The 23152-nt window shown below is 46.2% G+C and overlaps 1 protein-coding gene across 1 annotated transcript in view; it reads left to right on the top strand.

Annotated features, from left to right (window-relative positions):
• MAD1L1 (mitotic arrest deficient 1 like 1) overlaps window positions 1-23152 on the top strand; it is a 392177-nt gene that overhangs the window by 296149 nt on the left and 72876 nt on the right. The window lies entirely within an intron of this gene.

Here is a 23152-nt window from a genome sequence, read left to right as displayed (position 1 = left end):
CGTAATAGGACAAATGTTTTCCTGTTCTGCAACTGTCGAGCCTCAGAAAAAAAAAACCCACCAAATAAAGCCAGTGAGGGTAAGTATAAGGCAGCAGCTGGGATCTTCACTAAAACTAGGAAAATACCACCAAAGCTGTTGTATTACTTGGCCTTATAACATTTCTGGACTGAGACAGGTGAAAGCAAGAAAAAGATGTTTCCTGTCTGGGGAGAAGGATGACTTTGTTGGTGTTAAGGTACCGTCACTGAATCCTGAAAACAGTTGTCACTGAGATGGTGCAATGCTGTTAGCTCTAAGACCTCCCGAGGCCTGGGCCTGTACTCTTAAATGTTTGGTGAATGAAACTCTGGGAGATGTCTGTTGGATGCCATGCCCAGACAGTACCACTAGCAGTTCTTTCTGCACGGTAGCAGAGATGGGAGTGCTCAGAGTAAATTAAGAAAACATGAGAAAGTTGCATAGTGGCCACATGAACAAGAGCTGGCTGGCTTCTCTGTAGATTGTCTTCAGTAGGATCAAATATTCCTTTATGTCATGACAATAGAAATAATTTACATGCAAGAGAATGAATAATCAAGTATGGATTCGTCTCCCTAAACACTTTTCTTGCTATCTTTTCTTCACTCCAATCGTTATTCCCAGGTATGTCTGGAGGGTGGAGGTAAGTGTCGCCAGATAGAGCAGCGTTAGATTCAAGATCCTGCATTTCCTAAAGCCGAGGGTGGATTGCTTATTGATTCATGGAATTCCTCAGCCTCTCTGACCTCACACACCTCTTCGGATAAGAGAAGCAGATTTGCTAATTAGAGTCTGAGATGTTGTTGTTCAGTCTCTTTCTCCCCATTCAGTAAATCGCAGACAATTCCCACCGTCTGCAGCTTAGAATAGCAGTAGAATATAAACAACAAATTATTTCCTTGCTGAGTCCAGGCAGCTGGTTCTCATGTATGTACCAAGGCTTGTATCCTGAATATGGCTTCCAGCAAGGTTGTGTGTTTATGCTGTGGAATTTCTGAGGCATAGCAGACTGTGGGTGTTTGTGTGCATTTCATTAACCCAAAGAGGTCACAAAGCAGGGAATGCTATTTGTATTTATTCTGTTCAAGCAATTTATGGAACAGGGTCTATATAATTAAACCAGAGAAGTCCCCTGGCACTTTACAAGCTTCTGTAGTTTGCCTGTAAACTTTAGAGCATATTTCAGTAGCGCTGCTGGTGGCATTTAATTTTCAGTGAGGCTTCAATAGCAGGGATGCAGTAGGAGCCACTGTAATGTAACCCCTTCAAAGCTAAATGAAGATGAAAGATGTGCTTGGTTTTCCCCACCAAGGTACGCTGTTACTGTAGAAGAGCTTATTATCCACATGCTGTATGTGTCCAGCCAATTTGCATTAATTGGAATTACAGCTTCAATGAAAGGGTTAATCACAGAGCCATGCTGCGAATATAAATGACTGCATCTATAAATGAGCACTGAATTCCAATGAAACCATGTCAGTATTTATTGGTGATCCCTATCGATGCAACAGATGAGCTCATCAACTTGAAGGATGTTCCTGTGGTTTTCAGACCCTCTACGTGTGCGTGTGTAGGCAGCAAGGCGCATCTCAGGCTTCACAGCTCACTCTTGCTTGTTTGCTCTTTTTTATTCTTTTAATTAAATTCTGTGGAAAGCGGTGTTACGGATTCCTCACAGGAGTTTAGTTTCTGATGGGGTTTTTTTGTGGGATGTAATGCATTATAGTTATTGGGGCACTTGACAGTTTCATATTCTGTTACTGTGCTGGTACATTAGATGTGTTAGGCCATGACCACAGACTTTGCATTCTGCATGGCGCTTGGCTGGTGCATCTAGGCCAGGCCACCCATGAGATAGCCAAGAACTGCACTGACTCCTATTAAATATACCTGTTAAAACAAACAAACATTGCTGGGAACCCTCAAAATCAGCTTAGCCAACTTGGAATTAAGCGGTGGCAAACCAGGATGTCATTGCTTGGCTGTGTGTACATCACGCTGTTTACCCTTGTCTCTGGGTAGATCCGAATGAAAGTAAGGAAATGAGGTCTTTAGAAAGGCAATGACAATTGTTTCAGACAAAGAAAGTCTTTTGGTAAACAGAAAGACCGGTCAAATTTGAAGAGGAGATGATTTGGAGACACTTGTACAAATGAACAAACAGTGCAGAGAAATTAAATCATGGGCTCTTTCTTTTTGTGTGCCTAAAGACACAGTCTCAGTCAAAGCATTTGAAGCCAATCAATTTAAAATGAAGAGTGGAAATCCTTTTATTTTATAGACCCTATGGCTTCAAGGTACTGCTGAGAGCAGGAGCTCAGTAGGTTCTCTAAAATGTTTGTGGTGGGTTGACCCTGGCTGGACACCAGGTGCCCACCAAAGCCGCTCTATCAGTCCCCTCCCTGGCTGGACAGGGCAGAGAAAGTACAACGAAGGCTCGGGGGTTGAGATAAGGACAGGGAGAAATCGCTTGGCAATTACTGTCCTACGCAAAACAGGCTCAACTTCGGGAAAATTAATTTATTACCAATCAAATCAGAGTACGTTAATGAGAAAATAAAACCCAAATCTTAAAACACCTTCCTACCACTCCTCCCTTTTTTCCCAGGCTTAACTTTACTCCCAATTTTTTCTACCTCCAACCCCCCAGCAGCGCAGGGGGATGGGGAATGGGGGTCAGTTCATCACACACTGTCTCTGCCGCTCCTTCCTCCTCAAGGGAGGACTCCTCACACTCCTCCCCTGCTCCAGCTTGGGGTCCCTCCCATGGCAGACAGTCCTCCATGAACTTCTCCAACATGGGTCCTTCCCATAGGCTGCAGTTCTTCACACACTGCTCCAGTATAGGTCCATCCCTCCCCCCTGCTCTGGCATGGGGTCCTCCCCGGGCTGCAGGTGGAGATCTGCTCCCCTGTGGGCCTCCCTGGGCTGCAGGTGGGCAGCCTGCCCCACCATGGGCTGCACCAGGGGCTGAGGGGAATCTCTGCTCTGGGAGCTGGAGCACCTCCTGCTGCACTGACCTGGGGGGCTGCAGGGCTGCTCCTCTTGTGTATTCTCGCTCCTCTCTCCGGCTGCAGTTGTGCAGCCGGTTTTTCTTCCTTCTTAAATACATTATCCCAGAGGCACTACCACTGTTGCTGATGGGCTAAGCCTTGGCCATTGACAGGTCCATCTTGGAGCCATCTGGCATTGGCTTTACTGGACTTCCTGGCAACTTCTCGCAGAAGCCTTCCCTGTAGCCTCCCAGCTACCAAAACCTTGCCACGCAGACCCAAACCTAATCTTTGTGGACACATAATAATGCCTAGTTTACATTAAATATTTATGTTTTGCTTAAGTAGGGACATGCAGACTCTCTGCTTTGAGGTGTAAAGGCAACCTCTTGCTACAGATGTTAGGAAGAAAATTTCCATGCATGCCGCTTATTTTCCGAGTCATGTCTACAGACGTTTTTGCTGCTGCTGTACCTGGCAACATTCAACTCCATCCTCTGGAAATACTTGGGAATGAAGACTTGAGTGAAGAAGAGAGAGCAGAGAGAGTGCTCAGACAGAGGAATCTGTGCTTGATTATTCACTGTCCTTCAGGTAGACTGTTTCCACTGTCGTGGTATGAATGCAGTGCTGGTTGCTATTCTTGATAGGATCCTGGACTGCAAAGGCAATCGACCTGATCCTGGTAGCAGCTACATCAAATCTGCTGGTGTTTGAAATCTTTTGCGTTTCAAGTACTTGTACTTTCTCACAAAGGAGCGCTCAGATTTCTTAGTAATTCACGTATAAATTATTTGAGTCTAAGTCGGATGGTAGGGAAGTTAAAACAGACAAGCTCTTTCCAGTATCACAGCAGTGTTACGTGTCTGAGCTAATAAATACTCTTGGCCAAAAGGCTGCCTTTAGACAGGTATTTTCTATATCCTCAGAGCCCAGTCTTGCAGAGTACAGAATTCTGTCTGCTTCCAGGTCTCGCCTGTGTCGTTATTTTCTGTCAACATTATGAAATGGAAACCCAAATGCCAACGGTAGCTCATTGAAGAGCATCCCCAAGATGCCTTGAAAGAATACCCAAGATATCAGACAACAAACAAACCACAGGCATCACAACAGCTTGAGAATGTTGCCAGCTACAGGGCTGGCACTTCTTACTGCAAAATAAAACCTTTATTGGTGTCCTGTTGGATTGGTAATATGGTAATAAAATCAACAGCTTTTCTGCAACCCATTAAATTAACAGCCAAGTGCGCACACACTGTCCTTTGATGCACACCCCTTGAAGGAGTTTGTAAAGGGTTGGTTTGCAGATCTATAAGGGGCACTGGCGCTCTCAAACTTCAAGGCAATCTGAAAAGTGAATGCTTCCTTCTAATGTGGTTCACGGTGGGCACAGAGGTAGAATGTAGGGGGGTGAAAGGGGTAAAGGCTTTGTATGGAAGAAGGGTGTGGTGGAAGGACAGATTTTGCCTTTAACTTCCCAGTCTTCCTTTGCTTGCCCCATCGCTTGTGTACCCTGCTGTCGTGTTGCCTCTGTATTGACAAGGTGTGCAAAATGCAATAGGGCAGCTATGCGGACAAGAAGCAATAGTTTAATTCTCTTTTCTTGAGGAGGGAAATGAGGCTGGATTGAATAAGAAAGGCCTCAGAGGCTATTTGTCAAACTCAAAGTGATGCTGACAAACTGGTGGCTGAAAGGGGAGGACAAAGCTTGTGGTTAAATGTGCGGAGAGAGCCCAGTCTGCTCAGATTCCAGCGCAGCCTTAGCATCAGGTTGGCCAGGGTGCACTGGTGAACGACGTACGTCTCGGAACGAGCAGGATGGTTTATACAGGGATTACTTTTATTCGCCTGAGTGCTCTTGTTTCATCTTGAAGCTGACAGCTCTGTTGGGAGCTCTGGATCCGAGTCCGCATGCTTGGCTTACCTGCAGTTTCAGTTATTTCCTCCTTGAACTCAGCAGAGTATCTCTGAGAAGCATGTTCTAGCTGTTTGTTTCTTTTTGCATCTCTATCTTCTCCCCTCTCCTCCTCCTCACCCTTGATGAGTCTCAAGAGGAGAAAGAAATCACAATTTTGATGGAGTGCTATTTTTCCAGCAGCCGTCTCGCGCTCTTGCACACACAATCAAAAATAACAATGGGACTCATCGGTGGAGCAGGCCAGGCAGCAAGAGATTGATTAGAGATTGTAGGCCTCTGTTAACTCCTCATTCTTGTTAATTACAAGTTATTTTATTTTTATATTTTGTTTTCAATTTTCCCGTGTGGTTGCTGGAGACTCGATTTCTGCTCAGCTCCAGGAGCGCCTGCCGTCGCTGTGCGAGCGCGATGCGTTCCTGCCAGATGCTTGCGCTGGGATCCCTGGAGGGGTCAACGAGGACCCGTCTTGGGTTGCACTAATCAGCAGCTCTAGAACAGGAGCTGTTGAGCAATCTATGGTGTTACAGCATCAAATCCTATATTTAAACTTCCTGCGTGTCATTTTCTTTCAGATATTGTAGCAGCCTGTTTCATGTTAGGACCGAACTTTCATTCTTGCTACTGTCTTCATCTTACTCTGCTTTTTCTCAGGCTTTTTTCCCTCCCAACGCAGTTTCTCTCTTACTACATGTGCTTCCCTAAACAACTGCCTATCTCCTAGGGCAAGATAGGGTTTTTTTCCTTTTTTTTTTCTTTTTTTTTTTTCCAAATGTAACCAGTGGCCCTGAGGATAGGGGAGAGATCTTACAGAAGATTTTCATTTCTCTTCAGAGTTTCTGAGAAAAAAGATGCTGCTTCAAGGCTTCAGGAAGCTGGGCTGATGCCTCGTTCCAACCGAGCAAAGTTAGCTCCCTTCCTCTACCTCTGTTTCACATCTGTATGAGGTGGACGATGCTCCTGCTAACGTCACCAGGCTGTGGTGAGGATAAATAGACTGTGCTGATGGGGAACATAGAGCAGCTTTGGGCTGGGGAATACACTCCCCTGTTACCCTTCAGTCTGGTGCAATACCCGTTTCCAGCGTGTTGGCACCACTTGCTCCCCTTCCCTGCCATGCCTGCGAGTCTGCCAGGGTAGACCCAGCCGTGCAGGTAATTAATGCTGACGACGTGGGAGAATTATTCTAGTGACTGAGTCTTCCCTGACTAGCAGGAGGATGGTACGTGCGAGGCTCTCTGAAAGGTCAGAGATTTGTCTTACTGATGGGTGCATCCTCTCTGTTGGAGTGACTGATGCGTTATGCCGTGAGGCAGATACATAACCTATAACTTCAAAAAAGCGGGCCTGCTTTTGGGCAGGAAACATGAGGCTGGCTCATGGATGCCATCTTGAGATTTAGGCTGCCCCTCTGCAATTCCCTGCTTGCTTTGTAATCATCAGCTGTCTGCCACCAAGTTGCTTCTGCAGTTTCCCTTCATGCCCAAAAGGCATGGCAGGGCCGGTTGCTGCATCTCCAGGTTTCCCTCCCCGCAGCACCCTGCTCGCGGTGGCGTGAGCTCTGCCTCTGTCTTGCACTTCCTCTCTCTTGGCAATGGAGCAGGGCACTGAAAAAAGGCAGCTTTCGAGTCATTCCCACAAATTCTGTACCTGACTTCAGCCACCATCACTGTCTGTACTGCCAATGGCCTCATCCGGCCAACGGGACATGGCAGACATCAGCCATCCCAGCTGAAGGACCTCAGCTGCTGAAGGACCACGGCTTCTGGTGGACTTGGCAGTGTTAGGTTTACAGTTGGACTCAATCTTAAAGGGCTTTTCCAACTTAAATGATTCTATGGTTCTGCAGTAACAATAAGTAACTGAATTACTGGAATATGCCTTTTTTTTTTTTAATAAGTTTGTGTCCTGGTTTCAGCTGGCATGGAGTTAATTTTCTTCATAGTAGCTAGCATAGTGCTGTGTTTTGGATTTAGTACCAGAAGAATGTTGATAACACTCTGATGTTTTCAGTTGTTGCCAAGTAGTGCTCAAACTACTCAAGGACTTTTTGAGCTTCTCCTGCTCGGCCAGGGGCATAACAAGCTGGGAGGGAGCACAGCTGGGACGGCTGACCCAAACTGACCAAAGAGCTACTCCATACCATAGAACGTCATGCTTGGGGGGGTCGGTCGGTCGGTTGCAGGGAGACTGCTCGCGGCTCAGGGACTGATCGCGGCTCGGGACGGGCTGGGCTATCGGTCGGCGGGTGGTGAGCAAGTGCGTTGTGCATCGTTTGTTTTGTATATTCGATATATTCTGTTACCATTCTTATTATTACTATTTTTATTATTTTCTCTTATTAAACTGTCTTTATCTCAGCCCACAGCTCTAACTTTTTTTTTTCCTTCCTGATTCTCTCCCCCATCCCACTGGGGGAGGGGGGGGTGAGCGAGCGGCTGCGTGGTGCTGAGTTGCCAGCCGGGTTAAACCACGACAGTTTACAATTTACCTCCTTCCAAATCACCTTTTCCTTGATTAAAATATCTCTTTAATGAAATGGGAGCGGCAGCCCATGCTTTCTAGGGAGAGTCATGTGCACCGACATGGAGCACAGGTCACCGATGAGAATTTAATTAAACCAGAGCATCCAGGCTGGTGTAGCAACGTGTGTGGCCTGGGAGGGATGCATGGTGTAAAAGCAGCCTCTTCCTTTCTTCCCCCCCCGCCCTGCCACGTTCCCAGCACCTGCGTGATTGCAATTTGCTGAAGAAGAGTTGTTCCTGTCGCTGGCTGTGCCTGGGCTCCCCGCGGGAGGTCTCGGGAGGGAAGGATGTCTGCGTTCGCCCGCTGCTGTATTTGAACAGCTTACAAAGGACTGTGTGGGCTGACAGGACTGTGTTTACGCACAGTGAGATGGAGACAGTGTTAAATAACAAGCAAAACCCCTCCCGGATTCTCGTTCCCGTCTCTGCTGCTAAATCGCCGCGTGGCTTTGCTCTAGGTCACTTGACCTTCTGGTTTTCTCAATCCCTCTCGCCTGGGTGCAGGATATTACCATTCATGGACTTCCACGGGAGTTTGCGAAGCTTTTGAAAATGTCCTGCTGTGGGAAAGCTGCGTGTGAATTCATTGGAGATGGAACCGGTACAGCCAGCTTTTGTTAGATGTGAACGGACGCAGCAAATTGTCCCTCGGATGCGCGGTGCAGCCGGTGTGGGCCGGGGGCGGCACGGCACAGCCGCTCCTTTCCTTTTCCATGGGTACCTGCCGCCTTCAACTGGTATTAAATCTCTTCAATTTTATTTATTTATTTATTTATCTGAGTCTCTGGTAGTTTCAAAAGATGTCCTAATTAGAGCGCGTGTGATCAGCGCTCTTGAAGGAAAAGGCAATGCCTTCGAGTCCGGGCGATGGGGGAATACCAAGGCCTCGTTGCAGCGCACATGAAATGGGTGTTTTGCAAAGCAGCTTTTGATGCACGCTTGTTGCTTTCCCTGGCTGCTCTGTTGTGAATTTGTAGAACACACAGAGCCGTGTCAGCAAACCGCAGCCCCGCTGGTTGCTTGCGGATGGCTATGTTCAAAGCTGCACATGAAAAGGAGTTGGAAATTCCTGGAGGTTTTTATCCTTTTGCAGGGGAAAAGTCTTGAGTTTCTGGGTACCCCACATCTCCGCCATCTTCCCTGGCTGCCCCACAGTCTCAGTTATTCATCTGTCTTCAGACATGAGGAGGAAGGAACAGGCCACCTCTCCTGCCTTGGGTCAATCGTGGCTCTCTGTGCTGGTGTTGGTCTGCTCCAAGGCCAACATGTTCAGCTGCAGCAGGACTGTCACAACATCATCATCTACACCGTCCCTGTGTGACAAATGGTGTCAGGGACTTTAGCAATCCCTGTGGCCCTTTCCTCCACTTGTGAGCCTGCGTGAACATCCCTGAAGCCTCTTTTTAGCTGGCTGTGAGGAATGGCTGGTGGTGCAGAGGGCATGCAGTCAGAGCATTGCTGAGGGACTTCAAGATGGTGTTTGTACCCCTCCTTCACCTTTTCACTCTATGTTCCAGGAACAGGTTTGTGAGAAGACCTCTAGGAAAAGCAGTTAGCTCCAGGAAACAGCTCTGAGGTGAGATGTAGCTGGGCACATCCAGCAAAGCACCAGCACGTGAGCGCCCCAGGTCGTAGCAGCACAGCTCAGCCTGCACAAAGCCACCAGCGAGAGCGAGTGGCAGCCGCTGCCTCTCTTCTTTCTTGAGTAAGCAGCACGTTGTTTAAATACAAATATAATTAGGTCTTATCTCTTGCTTTGGGAATTATAAGCTTGACTGGGGCAAAAGATTTTCTAACCTCCAGGGAGGGAAGAGGGTGTGTGTTTGTGTGTATAAAAAGATGTTCACAAATATGGAAACACAGCAAAAGATCCCCATGCTGGTATGGCCTTGGGGCATCTATCATCTCCATCTGAAGAGCAAATCTGGGCTCATACAAGTCTTCATACAGGTCTTCTCCTTTATTTGTTTTGAATATAAATGTTTGTGTTGTGCCCTCATCTAGGATTTCAGAGTTAAAAGGTTTCAGCCTAAATTTAGTTTGGATAACGAGGTGGTTGGCTGTTTCCCACAAGGTTTGGCAGATGAGTGGGGAGGGGTGTAGTGAGGCAATAGTGAGGAGCAGAGAATGGGGTGTTCTTGGTTACAGGTTTCCTTTGGCAGCCGCAGGACCACCATCAGGGGCGAGACGGGATCCAGAATCTCAGAGTCGTACGTTCCTCTGTCATCCTTGTATTGCTTCCACGCTTCAAAGCCTAAATGCTCAATTACTATACGGCTCTTAACCATGAAGTTAGTGTTGCTTAAACCAGTTAATACGCTTTTTCTCAAACTGGCTTGCCAGTTTAAGATAAGAGCCCATATTTCAAAGCTTGTTAGGCAGCTCTTCTTCACATCTCTGCTGTGTTTGGGTGTTCCCCGAAACCTTTACCTAAACAGGGGCCTCTTACGTTTTCTCTTTGAGAAACCACTTGTAGGAAAGCAAAATCAATAACTGCTGTGGTTGTACCTTCTGCTTTGCTCCAAGGCATCCCACCTCTATTCGGAGGCAGTTATCGCTGGAGAGGTTTGGAAGCACATCAAGCATTCAGTCATGGCATTTCCTGAAGATTTGATGCACTTCACAGCGTCGGGGAGTCTTAAGCACAATGTGCCATGCAGGCTCTCCAGATGATAACATGTCCTGTCAGTGTTGCAATATGAATCTATTAATGCTGGTGTCCTTGCCACGGTGCTGTATCTGTGGAGCCATGCAGCAGGACGCTGAAAATTCTTCTGGAGGGTTTTGTTACGGGAACTGTCAGCTGTGATTCTGGTGGAGTCCCGCCCTACGCTACAGAACAACACTTTTTGCAGCTCAGCTCTTTACGTTCTGTATATTTAAGGCATTTAAGGTACTTAACATGGATACAGAGTAGTGTTAAGATTTAATAATGTTATCAACTGTCTTAATTTATATACATGGAAATGGTGAAAAACCTATCCTGCTCTCACATTTGCTTCAAACAAACAGGTACCTGAATCATCCTAACTACAAAACACACAAAACCCCATTCATTCTGCCCCATGTGAATGTTAGCGCTAAGAGCGGGTAACTTAGTACTATTTTAGGACTTTGGATTTAATGTATTTTCTTTTTTGCCAATTGCACGAGAATGTCCTTTGAGGAAGAAGTGCAGAAAGGTATTTTATGTCAAATCTATCTTACGAGGATTCATAACTAAATCACATTGCTGCTTTCTCCTCCACGGGGGAAGCAGGGAATTTGAGAGCTGAGGATGACCTCCAGCTTTGGTAACTCCCAAGATTATCTTTTGATGGCATCTTTAGCTTCTAGAAGAAGACAAGCCTGTCTGCCTGTGTCTGGGAGGGGATATATCAGCTGAGGCTTGAAAATTTTAATTTGTCCCTAATCTGTATTCAGTTTCAGCTAAGGCAGGTAGCTGATAACAGTGGATCTGCCTCAACCGTGTTCTAGGGAGCTGACACAAATTTCAACCTTAAACTGAAGGGTTTGTCTGTCTTCATGGAAGGCTCTGGAGAGTCTTTCATGTGCTAGCTGTCACTTTGCATTTCTGGGATGTATCTGACTCTGGAGAGGGGACTGTCTGCAGATGATCTTTATGTGAAGCAGATAGTGGAAGAGGTGCCCACAGCATGAGGCGGGAGTTTATAATCGTGTTGGTGCGTTCCGTGCCTAGTTCTCATGCCATGTGCAATGTAGCTACGATGAATCTGCAGCAAGGGTTGCCAGTCAGCTGGCGGTTCGCTGGTCCCTGTGAAAGCTCCTGTGTTTCTGGGTGTTGAAAGGGCCCAGCTGACAGTTCCACGGAGGTCCAGAGGCTTCGGACATGTGTGTAAACAGCGGTCTGTCGCTGTATTTCCCAGGAGGTTGTTAGACCTCTGTGCCCGTCTCCATCAGGCAAGAATCTCACCGCATTGTCCTGGGAAAGCACAGAAGATGTCCTTGGCTTTTTGGCAGAGTCACTGCAGCCCAAAGTTGTTTTTCTTCATGTAATTCCATTAGAGTGATGACAGTTTCAAGTTGGAACAGAAAGAGACCTGATGAAAGGACCGCTCTATAAGTGAGGAAGATAGACAGAGTGGAAGCAGTAACTAGCAGGGTAATAGACGGTGATGGATCTATAATCTCTGAGGCTGCTGTAAGCAGTAAATTCCTAAATAGTGTCCTTTCAGCCTTAACCTATTTATTTGCAAAGTGCTAAATTTGATTTTCCTTAGTCTGCAGGAAAGCAGCATCCCAGGAATAAACCTTTAGCCCAGCCAAGAAGCTGTGCCAAAGTGCTTGTTCCAGCATTTCCATTTCCTCCTTGCTCTGCACGGAGCGTCAGGGCTGTGCACCCCAGCACGTCATCTCTCAGGTGTATTGGTGTCACAAGGCTGGAGTCAGCGCTGCTGCGAGGTGGGATGTATCCTGCACTCGAGCCCTTTCAGAAGGGGCGATTTAATAGCCACCTGGACTCTGTAAGAGCAGGATGAACGAGCCTGTCCCGAGGTGAGAAGGCTGGCCCATGAAAGCAGGCGAGGAGGCTAATATTGCATGTTCTGATGTTCCGTCTGTCCTGTAGATGCAGCACCGTGGTGCTAAAGGCTCTCAGCTCAGAATCATTTTAAGAGTTGAACAGCGCATAAGAGCCCACGTATTCTGAAACCTCCACGAAGCCACATCTTGAGGAAGAAAAGCAGCGAGTTTTCCAAACAACCAATGTTCTGCAAAGTTTCGGCAAATGTGGTAAAATGTAGGTTTCTGCGTGTTGCTTTTTGTTCCTGGTAGCACTGTGGTGGTGATATGCACAGTGTGTGTTCTTCTGGAGCTAGCAAAGAGGATTCTCCCAAAAATCAATTATTTAGTAGAGTTTTTAGTAAATGTTGCCTTGATAAAACATTTCAGGAGGAAACGTGCAGCGTCTGAATCCAGGAGTTGCCTTTGCATGAGCATTTGGCGTTCCTGTGGTTGTCATGACCCCGGTGAAGTGCAACGTGGGCTGTCGCTAATCCTGTTGCTTCCGAGAAAGTCGGTTCTCTGTTTCAGAGCTTTGCTATTTTCCTGCCTGCAGAGGATTTTGGCAGAGTTCCTCACACCGCTCCCTTTGCCTCTTCCTTATCCCCACAAGGGCAGCGCAAGCAGCACAGCGGTGGCTGGTGGGGAATGTCCTGCCAGTGCTGCCCTGAGTTCCCACCATGTTCTCAGCCCGGTGCTGATACATGAATGGAACGACGCTGCTCCCAAGGATGGAGGAGTTAGCCATCTTTATTCAGCCTCATGATTTAGTTGGGTTTTTGCCTAGAAAAGTGCCATGGAAAAGGCAGTCTTATTTTTTTGTGTTTGTTCTATTTTGCCTTTTTTAGCACCTTAGGAATGAAATTGATATCTGTAAGTTTATATGCAGCCCTTCCTCCTCCTCCTTCTCTTATCTAAATCTGGAGAAGGGTTCTGAGCTCCTCAGTTCCGTGTGTTGCTCAGAGCTCTGACTTCCCTCTCACGATTGTTTCAAAATAAATACAAATAACAGTGCTGGGAATCGAGGGTGGAGAATTACGCAGGCTTTTTGTCTGCTTTTTCCTTTGATGCAGAGCTGATGGGAAGGGTAATTCCACTGGAGCCCAGGAAAGGGCCTTCCTGAGCTGATAGTGAATTTGCAGTGGGGGGTCTCTGCCCTTGTGGAAGGGGGAGAAATTGCCCCCCCAAGGGGTGGGCGCTGTGTGATCTGGCACCCTGTCCTCACCAGTTTGCAGGTTCCTTGGGTCTTGCTCTTGTTGCTGATGGGCACAGGTGCAGATGAGAAAATAGATCTTGTTTGTGAGTGGAGAAGGTGTCTTTCTCTGAGGGCCTTTCTCCGCTATCCTTTCATTTTAAGGCACATTGTCATAGAAAATGTCATTAGCCACACTGGAAGTCTCTCAGCCTACGGTCAGCTTGCCAAGGAGTGAGAGATGTACAGTGCTGATTCATATTTACATTTGGAGGTTTTCCCTTACACGGGGGACTGTGTAGAAAGCTATGCGTACTTGAGCCTTGGAAGAACCTGGGGTTCACTCTCTGCACGGAGTTGAGGATTGGTGGGGTATTAAACTGAAATGGCTTCTCCTCAAAAGCAGAACTTGATCAACTTAAAAACACATTTGCCTACCAGATTTTCCCCCTTGAGCTAGGTCTACACAAGAGGCTTCTCATGCCGGGGGTAAGCAGGCAGTGTACCAAAGGCCTTCAGACTGCAAAGGGGCATCTCCAGCTTGCCTGAGCTGCTTCCATCACTCAGGGACTGAAATTTTAATCATTGAATTAATTTTTCAGAAACCAAAGTGCAAATCTGTACCCCCAGTGGCATTAATAATGAATACAGGGAAGACATTAAAAGGAGAAAGAAGGGCTAGAAAATTTGGGGCTGGGGAATGAACTTTTGGGGGGTTTATTATTTTGAAGAGATCACGTATGGGTTGGATCTCAGTGCCCCTGGGCCTTTCTGCTTGTCTTGTCCATGCTTTGTCCAACAGAGTCCACTTCGTTTCTGACCAAGGCATCTTTCGAATATTTTCCGCCCCTGCTTATCTTTGCCTGGATTTTCTTTTCCAGGGTAAATAGCCAAGTCTGTACACACGTGGTCCCACTCCTTATCTCCAAAGCCACCCTGGGAAGCACTGTGGGGGCTTTGGCCATGTCGTGGAGAGCAGAGCAGCAGGCTGCAGGGTTCACCTGCTCCGGCAGGTTTAAAGAGGACGAAGCCTGAACTGCAGCCAAGATGCCAGAGCTTTCTGCCTCCCTTTTTGGCTCCTTGCTTCCTCTCGCAAAGAGTGTGTAGATTTTTTCTTTTTCCTAATTAAAAGTATTATATACTAGAAGATTAATTAGAAATGAAAGTGATTTTTTTTCCCTTCATTCGTGTCAGTGGAAAAGGCCTGTGCCAGGCAACTGCCAGAGGGAGCTGGGATTTCTCCGTTTAATGGATTCCAGGCAATTTGCTTATGGACAGCTATCTTATAATTAATGAATGTTTGCACAGATTTTCCCAATTCTCAGGCAGTGCAGGTGGTCTTCATTTCAACCATCCCAAACAAATCTGGCAACAGCAGGGTGTTCCCATCCTCAGGTCACCACATGAAAGGGCCGATTGCTCACGTTCTCCCTCCCCTCCTCGTTGCATACATCATGAAGACCACCTATGGTTATGGATTTGTATCTTTATTTATTCAAAACCCCATCAAGCAAGCACAACCGTGCTCTGCCGTTCCTCCTCCCTGTCTGACGGTGCTGCCGGCAAAGCCAGCACGGGCATTTGCAGTGGAGGGACACGTCTGCACAAGCAGGAGGTCTCCTCATGGTCAGATGGGCTGACGTTCTCAAAAGCGTGTAGGATTGCTGCTGTCAGAGAAGACTCAAGCCCAGGTGCACACGTGTGTGATTGCAGGACATTTCCAAGTCTCACAGTAAGAGGATGATTCTTTGAATTGTTATATTAATCTTCAGAAATGAGGATTTGGTTCAATGGGTGCTCCGTGGAGACCGGCCTAGAGGAGAAATCCTCTCCCACAAGGAAAGCTATTCTCGAGTTAAAAGCACCCAAGAGTGATTTATGCAGCGCAGGGACTTTAAAGTGGCCCTGATGCAGGGATGAATTTCAGCCTGGAGGACGACGTAGCCTGAGGGTTTCTCTTATTTTTGTGCCACTTTGCCCCGTTTATTTCCCTTCCGTTAAAATTGAAGTGGTGACTGCAGGAAGATGAAGGTGAAGGTCCCCAGCTGCAGAGAGCTCCCGTGGTCATCAGCCACCTGGTTCAGAGAGGCTGGGGATTGCTCCAAGAACCTTTTCTGTGGCTCTAAATACAGCAGCTAATGACACCTTCCACTCAGCGGGAAGAAAACAGAATTACTAAACTTGCGATTTGGCACAGTGGGAGTGTGAGTTTGTCCTGCCAGTTTCTTGTTGCTATGTATTTCCAAGATTTTTTTTTTAAAATTTCTTTTTTTTTCTCCCAAGCAGGTGGAATCCAGATCAGGGGGTTCATTTTAAGGATTCAAATTATGCATATGGAAGGCACAGCCCCGAAAGGAAAAGACTGATTGCTGCTTATAAGTCATCTGGCATAAAAAGGAGAATGTGCGAGTTCTCTGGGAAATGCCACATGTCTTGGCCTTATGAGTAATGTGTAGTGATGTCCCATTAGGAGCCACGTTCCCAGTACAGTGTTGAAGGAGATGTATATATTTCCATATAATTTTAATCATTTTGACTTATGGTTTAACTTTGTGCTAGGCAGGCTGTGCAGAGGTTCCAGGAGAATACTATTTTAGGTGGCTTTGGGGGCAAAAGAAAGACGACGACTGAAGGCAAGGTTAGAAATAGCTGAACATTTCCAGTTGAGCAAGTTTTACGGTCATGTGCTGTGATAATTGAAGGTTTGCTGTTAAATGCTACGAGGAAAGCGTGTCTCCAGCTAGAGACTGCTGCAGTCTTTTGCTGCTGGTGTGAGGAGCGAGAATGCTCTCAGGGCAAGAGGTGCTTTTTGAAAGCAAACGTGAGGAGCAATAATGACAGCTTAGCATGGCCCAGTTCTTTTGAGGGTAGGGTGTGTTTTGTACAGGAGCTATTCATCTCCAGGGCTTGTGAAGGCTCATCCTGAAGATGCATGAAAAATCCAGCTTAATTTCTCCAGCAATGCCTGGAATGGACCTGTCGAGCTGTGCTTGCCCTGATTGCTATTAGGGGATTGTGGGGTAAAGCAAGTGAATACCATGGAGGTAAAACTATCTGCCTTTCTAGTTCCCCTTCTACACCTCCGTGTGCTGTTGCCCCATGTCTGTGTACAGCACTGGGGGACAGACAGCTATCACCAATCAGACTAGCGAGATGTGCTCAAACGCTGATTTCTGCAGCCAGCGCCAGAGCGCTTGGAGCAAGTGAGCGCGTGGTTTGTGGAGCAGTGACTTGCTTTAATGTTCTTATCAACTATTTTGCAGTCTTTGTTAAAAGAGGTCAAAGCTCATCCCCCTGGGTGGAGCCTTCTTGAGCACAGTACTTATTATTAGGGCAGTACCATATCTTGTAATTAGGGATGTAATTCCCATCTCTGTAGAGAGCCAGCCTATCGCCTGGGTACCATTTAAGAGTTTCATGAGATGAATTAAGCAAGGATGGATTGAGCAATACAATGCATTTCAACGGAGATCGCTTGCCTGAAGTCCTGCAGGTGTTTCAGACAAGATATGAAAAGTAAATTCCTTCCCTCATCTTCCTTCCCTTTTTTTCCCTCGCAGGCCGGAACAATCGCATCATTCTGGGTGCCCTGCAGTCGTGACCATCTGATGACTTGGGGCCTGGTTGTTTGAAAGGTTACCTCGTCCCCTGGTCTGTGCCATAGCAGCTGGGAGAATCTCTATTTCTTTTCCTGCCGGACACTAAAGTATAAAGATTTTTGCCTGCAAAGGACCTGTGTCTTAGAAAATTGCTGTTGCAGTACGTCTGAAGAGTCAGATTTTGGCAAGCTTTACAGTATGATGTAAGAGATTCTTACTTAATTTAGCACTTCGTTACCTTCACTTTTTTCCCCCCTTACCTACACGGACGGTAGCAGTGCTTATGGCATTCTGCAGGGAGGTCTATAGTTTATGTGCTTTGCATAAAATCATTTACGTAAGTGCAGAATAAATCAATCAAACTTGAAAAAAAAAAAGGGGAAAGCAATCAACTTTGGGTTTGAAACAAGGAACAGGTGAAAGACTGAAAGAAAAGAAGGACAAAGAAAATGAGTTGTGAAGAAAAATAGAAACAAAACTGCCATACAAAAAAGGAAGGAGAAAAGAGGTAAAGAACAGGGGTAAGACAGAAAAAGCAAGGGAAGGCCAGACATACAAGTTAATGCAATGTATTTTCCTTTGTAATTATATTCATTTGATGTCGATTTGTGCCAGGCATTTTACAGCAGCATTAATGAGAAGAAAACAAGTGTTGATATCCATAGCGGTTTAAAAGATAGAACTCAAATCAAATTGCTGCTGTTCTCGGTGGGCATGGATATATTTAACATCATGGTATACTGTGTATAGCATACCGTTACAGTCTTACAATGAAGTCTTTTGAATGAAGAAGTCTGGAGAAGAGGAGGCTGAGGGGAGCCCTTATCGCCCTCTACAACTGCCTGAAAGGAGGGGGTAGCGAGGGGGGCGTCGGCCTCTTCTCCCTGGGAACGGACGATAGGACGAGGGGGAATGGTCTGAAGTTGCACCAAGGCAGGTTTAGGTTGGACATTAGGTAAAAATTTCTTCACAGAAAGGGTTGTCAGGCTTTGGAATGCGTTGCCCGGGGAGGTGGTTGAGTCCCCATCCCTGGAGGTATTTAAAAGAAGGATAGATGAGGTGCTTAGGGACATGGTTTAGTGGTCGGGTGGCAGGGTTAGGTTAAAGGTTGGACTTGATGATCTTAAAGATCTTTTCCAACCTAGACAATTCTATGTTTCTATGATAGGATCTCAAAGCACACTGCGTTAGCTCCAATGCAGCATTTCCCAAATTCTTATACAGTCTCTGGTGTTGATAGCTACAGTTGCCGGTTGTTGCTGTATTCGTATTTTTATACAATGCATGTCAACATCGAAGCTGGGTCAGGTGTCCTCTGAGGAGACTAGTCCTGCCACCATCACGTAATTCTTGTCCTGCAGCCTTCTCTGGAAAGGGTTTTACCACCACCAGATTGTCTTCAGGTGCAAGGCTCTTCACAGTCTGCCTCAGAGGAAGGAAACTCTAATTCACCTCACAAATGGAGCATCTTTCCTCTGCAGGTTTGCATTTGCCTTCCTTGCTTTCACACGTCATCTTCCAGACAGATGATAGTCTCGTTGCCCTCAGTCCCCCATAATCCTGTTAATAACCTCGCTGTAATGATGCACAAAGTGCTGAGGAGTGATGTACTGCGCTCATGATTTCTCAGCAGTGCAGCTTGCGCCCCTTCATCCTGAAAAACCACAGGATAGATTTTACTGCGAAAAGGGGAAAAGAAAGGATATCCCAGGGATTACAGAAAATTTACAGAAAATTCGAGCCGTATGCGTGGCTCAAAGAAGCGGAAAGCTCGTGTGTGCATAGGCTGCTATGTTACCGACAGGTAGGAAAAATGCTCTGGAATTATTCACACTGGCTCCTGGCAGGAGCTCAGAGGCTCATGGATTATCCACCAAGGCAGAGACGAGGTGAACAATAGGGGTTTAATTTAAGGAATGTTTTCCCTGCCTTCAGCACGTCTCTCCGGCTCGCATCTCCGTTCCCTGATTGCAGTGTAATCTCGCTCATTACTCCGTGGCCGTCACCTCCGCTCCCCCTTTCGGCAGTGGAGAACCAGCAGCCAATTTGTGTCCAGAATTAAGGTTGTGACCCTCTCCACTTCCCTCTGCGCTCAGCGGCTGCTGAAGGAGGTATGCAAAGGCTCTCTACTAATTGTTAGAAAATTTTCTGACCCCGAATTTTTTGCCAAGATGTTCTGTAGTTTATTTTCCTCTGTGCAGCAACAGTTTTCAGCAAGAGCGGAGGATTGATTGCTCCTGCAGTTTATTGGAAGTGCCTGGTTTTAATGGAGGCTGAAATACTACGGATGTCAGATAGGAGATGGCTGGTCACTCTCCCGATGAGGAGATCTGGTTGTCCTCAGTGCATTTCACTTGCCTTTTGGGAAATGACAGCTGTACCTAGGAGCTGTGGATGTTACTGCGTTTGCTCTTACTCGTTTAACTGCTAATGCTTCAGGTGAATTGCTTGTTAGGGAAGGCAAAACTCTAGATTTCTTTTCGGAAAGAAGGATGGGATGATTCTCCCAGCTGAATAAAACTGCAGGTTTTGGGCACAATTGACCCATTTGTACTCACAAATGTACAACAGCTTTGTAGGTGGTAATGACTTCTATCAAATTTTTTTATTTTATTTGTCACTTTGAACTATTGGCTTATAGAGGAACCACAAAGACTCCTTGTTGGTAGAAAGATGGCTTTAAGTTACTGAATCATTACAGGTATCTTAATGCAGAAGGAACTGATCTTTTTATCCAGGGCTAGCTTTGGGCTCTGCTTTCCCTCGGGACCTCGATGTTGTAGAGGAACAAGAAAATTAGCCCTAAAAAGATTACTTTGCTATATGTGAAGCAATCCTCCACGCTCCCCACATTTCTGAAGGCTGCTGCTTGCAGTGCTGAGATGTTGCAGTATGGAAAATATAGGTAAGATCTGGAAGAACACCCAAGTTGTCCACAAGGACACAGAGGGCACTTCCCATTGTTTTATGTTTACAAGAATATGTTGTGTGTAGTGTTCAAAACTGTGGGTAATTATGTTTTGCAATGAAATCTATGAACATCTGTTCCTCTTCCTTTCCGTGCCAAGTCCCAACCTCAGGAGTCCATGTTGTCTCCACAACAGTCAGATAGCACATTTGCCCCCTAAACTAAGTAGAGGTTGGAAGGCAGGAGAAATCATCTCCCGGGAAAAGGATTTTTCTTTTAAAAACTTCAAGCAGCATCAGTGCAGGGAAGAGAAGAGGGATGCAGAGTGTGGGGGCAAGAGCAGAGAAAGCGTGGTCCACCGTGGTGCCCACGCTGAGCAATGTCTGCTGCGACACCCCGTTGAGTTGGGATCAAGCCTCGTGATGTGCTGTTCCCACGTCCCCTGCCTGCCCAGCAGCCACGACTGCAACCACTGCTGCCATCCTGCCCAGTAAACAGCCGTATCTTTGTCTTTGATCGTTGTAAAGAGCAATAGTTCAGCCTCTGTGCGGGAGCTCGCTGTCGGGGGGCAGAGCACTGGAAGGAGTACAAGCAAAAGTTCTCTAGATGAAAGAGCCTACCTCCTCCGGTTTGTTTGGCAAAACCTCACCTGCACCACTAAGATGGCCCAGTTGAACTGCTGTTGAGTGATGAATGATATTCATGGATTAGCAACTTTATTAGAGTTGGGTGTATGCTTAGCTATGGGGTTCGTAACTGCTGCATCTCAATCAAAAGAAAAAAAAAATGCTTTTAATGCCTCCTGTTTTAGCAGAAGTTTGAAAGTCTGGTGGAATCCTGTGCTATAAATATTTATCTTCTGGTTCCCTTGGTTTTTTCCCCCCATTGGGAAAGCTCTTGGGTGATGGCAGAGATCCCATAGCAACTGCAGCTTTTCTTCTAGCAATCACAGAGAAACAGTAATGATGGCTAGCATGTTGCAGGGAAGAAGAATGTACTCCATCTAGGCTAGACTTGCAAAGAGTAAATTGGAGTGAAAATAGATTAAATCTTTCCATAGCTCAATGGCAAAAGAAAATCACCCATCATTTGCCTTCTATCTCCCAGATGCATTAAAATGTGGGAAATGCTCAATCTCCAAACCCCTTCATTTCTTGACACGCTTTATTCACTCTCTTTTCTCTGCTGTTTTTATTAATTTATTCTTTAAGGCAGTTCCTGCTGTGCCAGCTCCTTTTACTGAGTGTTGTAGAGAGTTGTTGTTCATAGCTCTCGCACAAGGAATGCAGGATCCTGAACTCGGGGCTTGATGGATACTCTCCGACTCGTCCATGTTTCTTCTCTGCCTTTTGCTTTAGGCTTTTGCAAGATCCTTTGAAAAGGAACAGCGGAAACAAAAAATCAAGGGTTTGAAGACTTACCGATCTTTTCTGTGCCGTCTGTCACACGTTATAGAAGTCCCAACTAGTGCAGATAAAAAGGAAAAAAGGAAATATCTCTGAACCCGACCATACTGTGAAAGACTTGGAGTGCTGATGATTAGTGATACAACAGGATGTTCAGAATGGGGGAAGTCCCGACCTCTTTGAGGATGCTCCCAGCTTGGACCTTAGGGTTAAGCAGTTTTAAAAACCCCTTCTTTGAAGGCCATGACCTTGTCCTTCTCCTTCCATTTTCAGGCTTCAGGTTTATTGCTCTCCCAAGGAACTCAGAATAGTTGATTAACTCATAACTCACTAGTTCTTGACACATTAAGCAGCAAATTTGACTCTAATTAACAGCTTTTATTAACCTGGGTTTCCCCTTCCCTCCTGTTTCACTCTAGAGACTCCTCAACCCGTTACAGATTTTAAAGTTAAATTCATTTCTGAATTTATTATTTTTTTTAAATTACAAAAGCGAATGTGTGCAGACATTGGATTGTGCAGCTCAGTGGGAGCGTGTGTGTCTGACAGAACATTTGGAAAGCGAATGTGGTCACCTGGAGGGAAGCAAGGGGTTGGATTGCAGAGAGAGCTGGTGGCTGGCCACGGGATTGGCTTGACACAGAAGAGGAAACCATGAAGGTCAGGCATTCCTCAGCTACCCATCTACTGCTTTGAAGTAGGGCAGGTTTAGGCTAGACATTAGGAAAAACTTCACTGAAAGGGTTGTCAGGCTCTGGAATGGGCTGCCCAGGGAGGTGGTCGAGTCCCCATCCCTGGAGGTATTTAAGAGAAGGATAGCTGAGGTGCTTAGGAACATGGTTTAGTGGTGGGATGGCAGGGTTAGGTTAAAGGTTGGACTCGACGATTTTAAAGGTTTTTTTCCAACCAGAGTGATTCTATGATTCTAAGAGTTACTTCCTAGCTGAGAGTGGACAGGCTCGACCTCAGAGATCCACCTACATGCGCAACTGTGTAAAAAGCGAGAAGGGGCTTTGCTGGAGCTCTTGGCCAAAACGGATGGCAGCTCTTCTCCTCCTCCCAAGCCTGCCAGCCCTCTGCTGCCTGTAAATATCTGCAGGGAAGTCACAGTCCGTAGGGAGTTCATAGAATTGGTTTTGGAAAGTTATCCTGTACATAGTGTTCATAGTTATCCTATAGATATCCCAAAGGGGTATGGGCTTCCAGTGAATGCTGTTGAAGTGCACAGCTCCTTGGGGAGCCCTCCACCGCAGTGCAAAGCTGCCTGGATTTGGGCCATGGATGGGATGGGTGAGAGACCGCAAGGGATGCTCCTCTTCTTTGCCATGGAGATTTGCTCTGCTGCTGTGCGTGTTTCTTGTTGGTCAGCAGATACAGTAGATTGTTGGCAAGCACGCAGCCAAAAAAACCAGGAATCCCCAGACTGTGATCAGCTCTGCCACTGACTGTGTCACTCCATCTCATTCCCCGTCTGTGAAATGAGAGCAGTAATGACGCCGCTAGTTTGTCAAGGTGTTCCAGTTCTGGTGTGCAAGTTGTTATTGAAGTGTTAATTTTTATCATTTGCAATGTAGAGGGAAGCTTTTCAGGCTTGTTCAAACATAGAAAGATGGTTTATTTTCAGAACACATTGTGGTGTAACCCTGCCTAAGAAACTACCATGGTATCTTTATAAAAGATGTTTTTCATAAACTTTTGTAAATGTATTTCGCCACTGGCTTGCTATGAATGTATCCAATCCAGTTTTGGACTTTTCTGAACTCTTGATCTGAGAGACAGCCTGTGACAGTGAGCTCCAAAGGTCAATTCAGGGTTTGAAAAAAGAGGGTTTTCTATCTATATAAAATTGCCATTCAGTTCCTCTGGGTATCGTTTCCTTCACATCTTGCAAGAAAAGAGTAAATATCTTCATTATTCTGTGCTTTCTCTTAGGTTTCTCCTTAACTGCTAAGCAGCTGTGTTTTTATATTATCTGTAACTAAAGCAAGTGAACCTCTCCCAAGATAACCCGCAGTGAAGACGAAGCGATTTAGTGCTCCTAAGAGGCAAACTAGCCAAGGTCAGCTCAATGC

Source organism: Egretta garzetta, unplaced genomic scaffold (assembly GCF_000687185.1).
Source record: "Egretta garzetta isolate BGI_Z169 unplaced genomic scaffold, ASM68718v1 scaffold299, whole genome shotgun sequence".
Lineage (NCBI taxonomy): Eukaryota > Metazoa > Chordata > Aves > Pelecaniformes > Ardeidae > Egretta > Egretta garzetta.
This window is presented reverse-complemented; position numbering and strand designations above follow the sequence as displayed.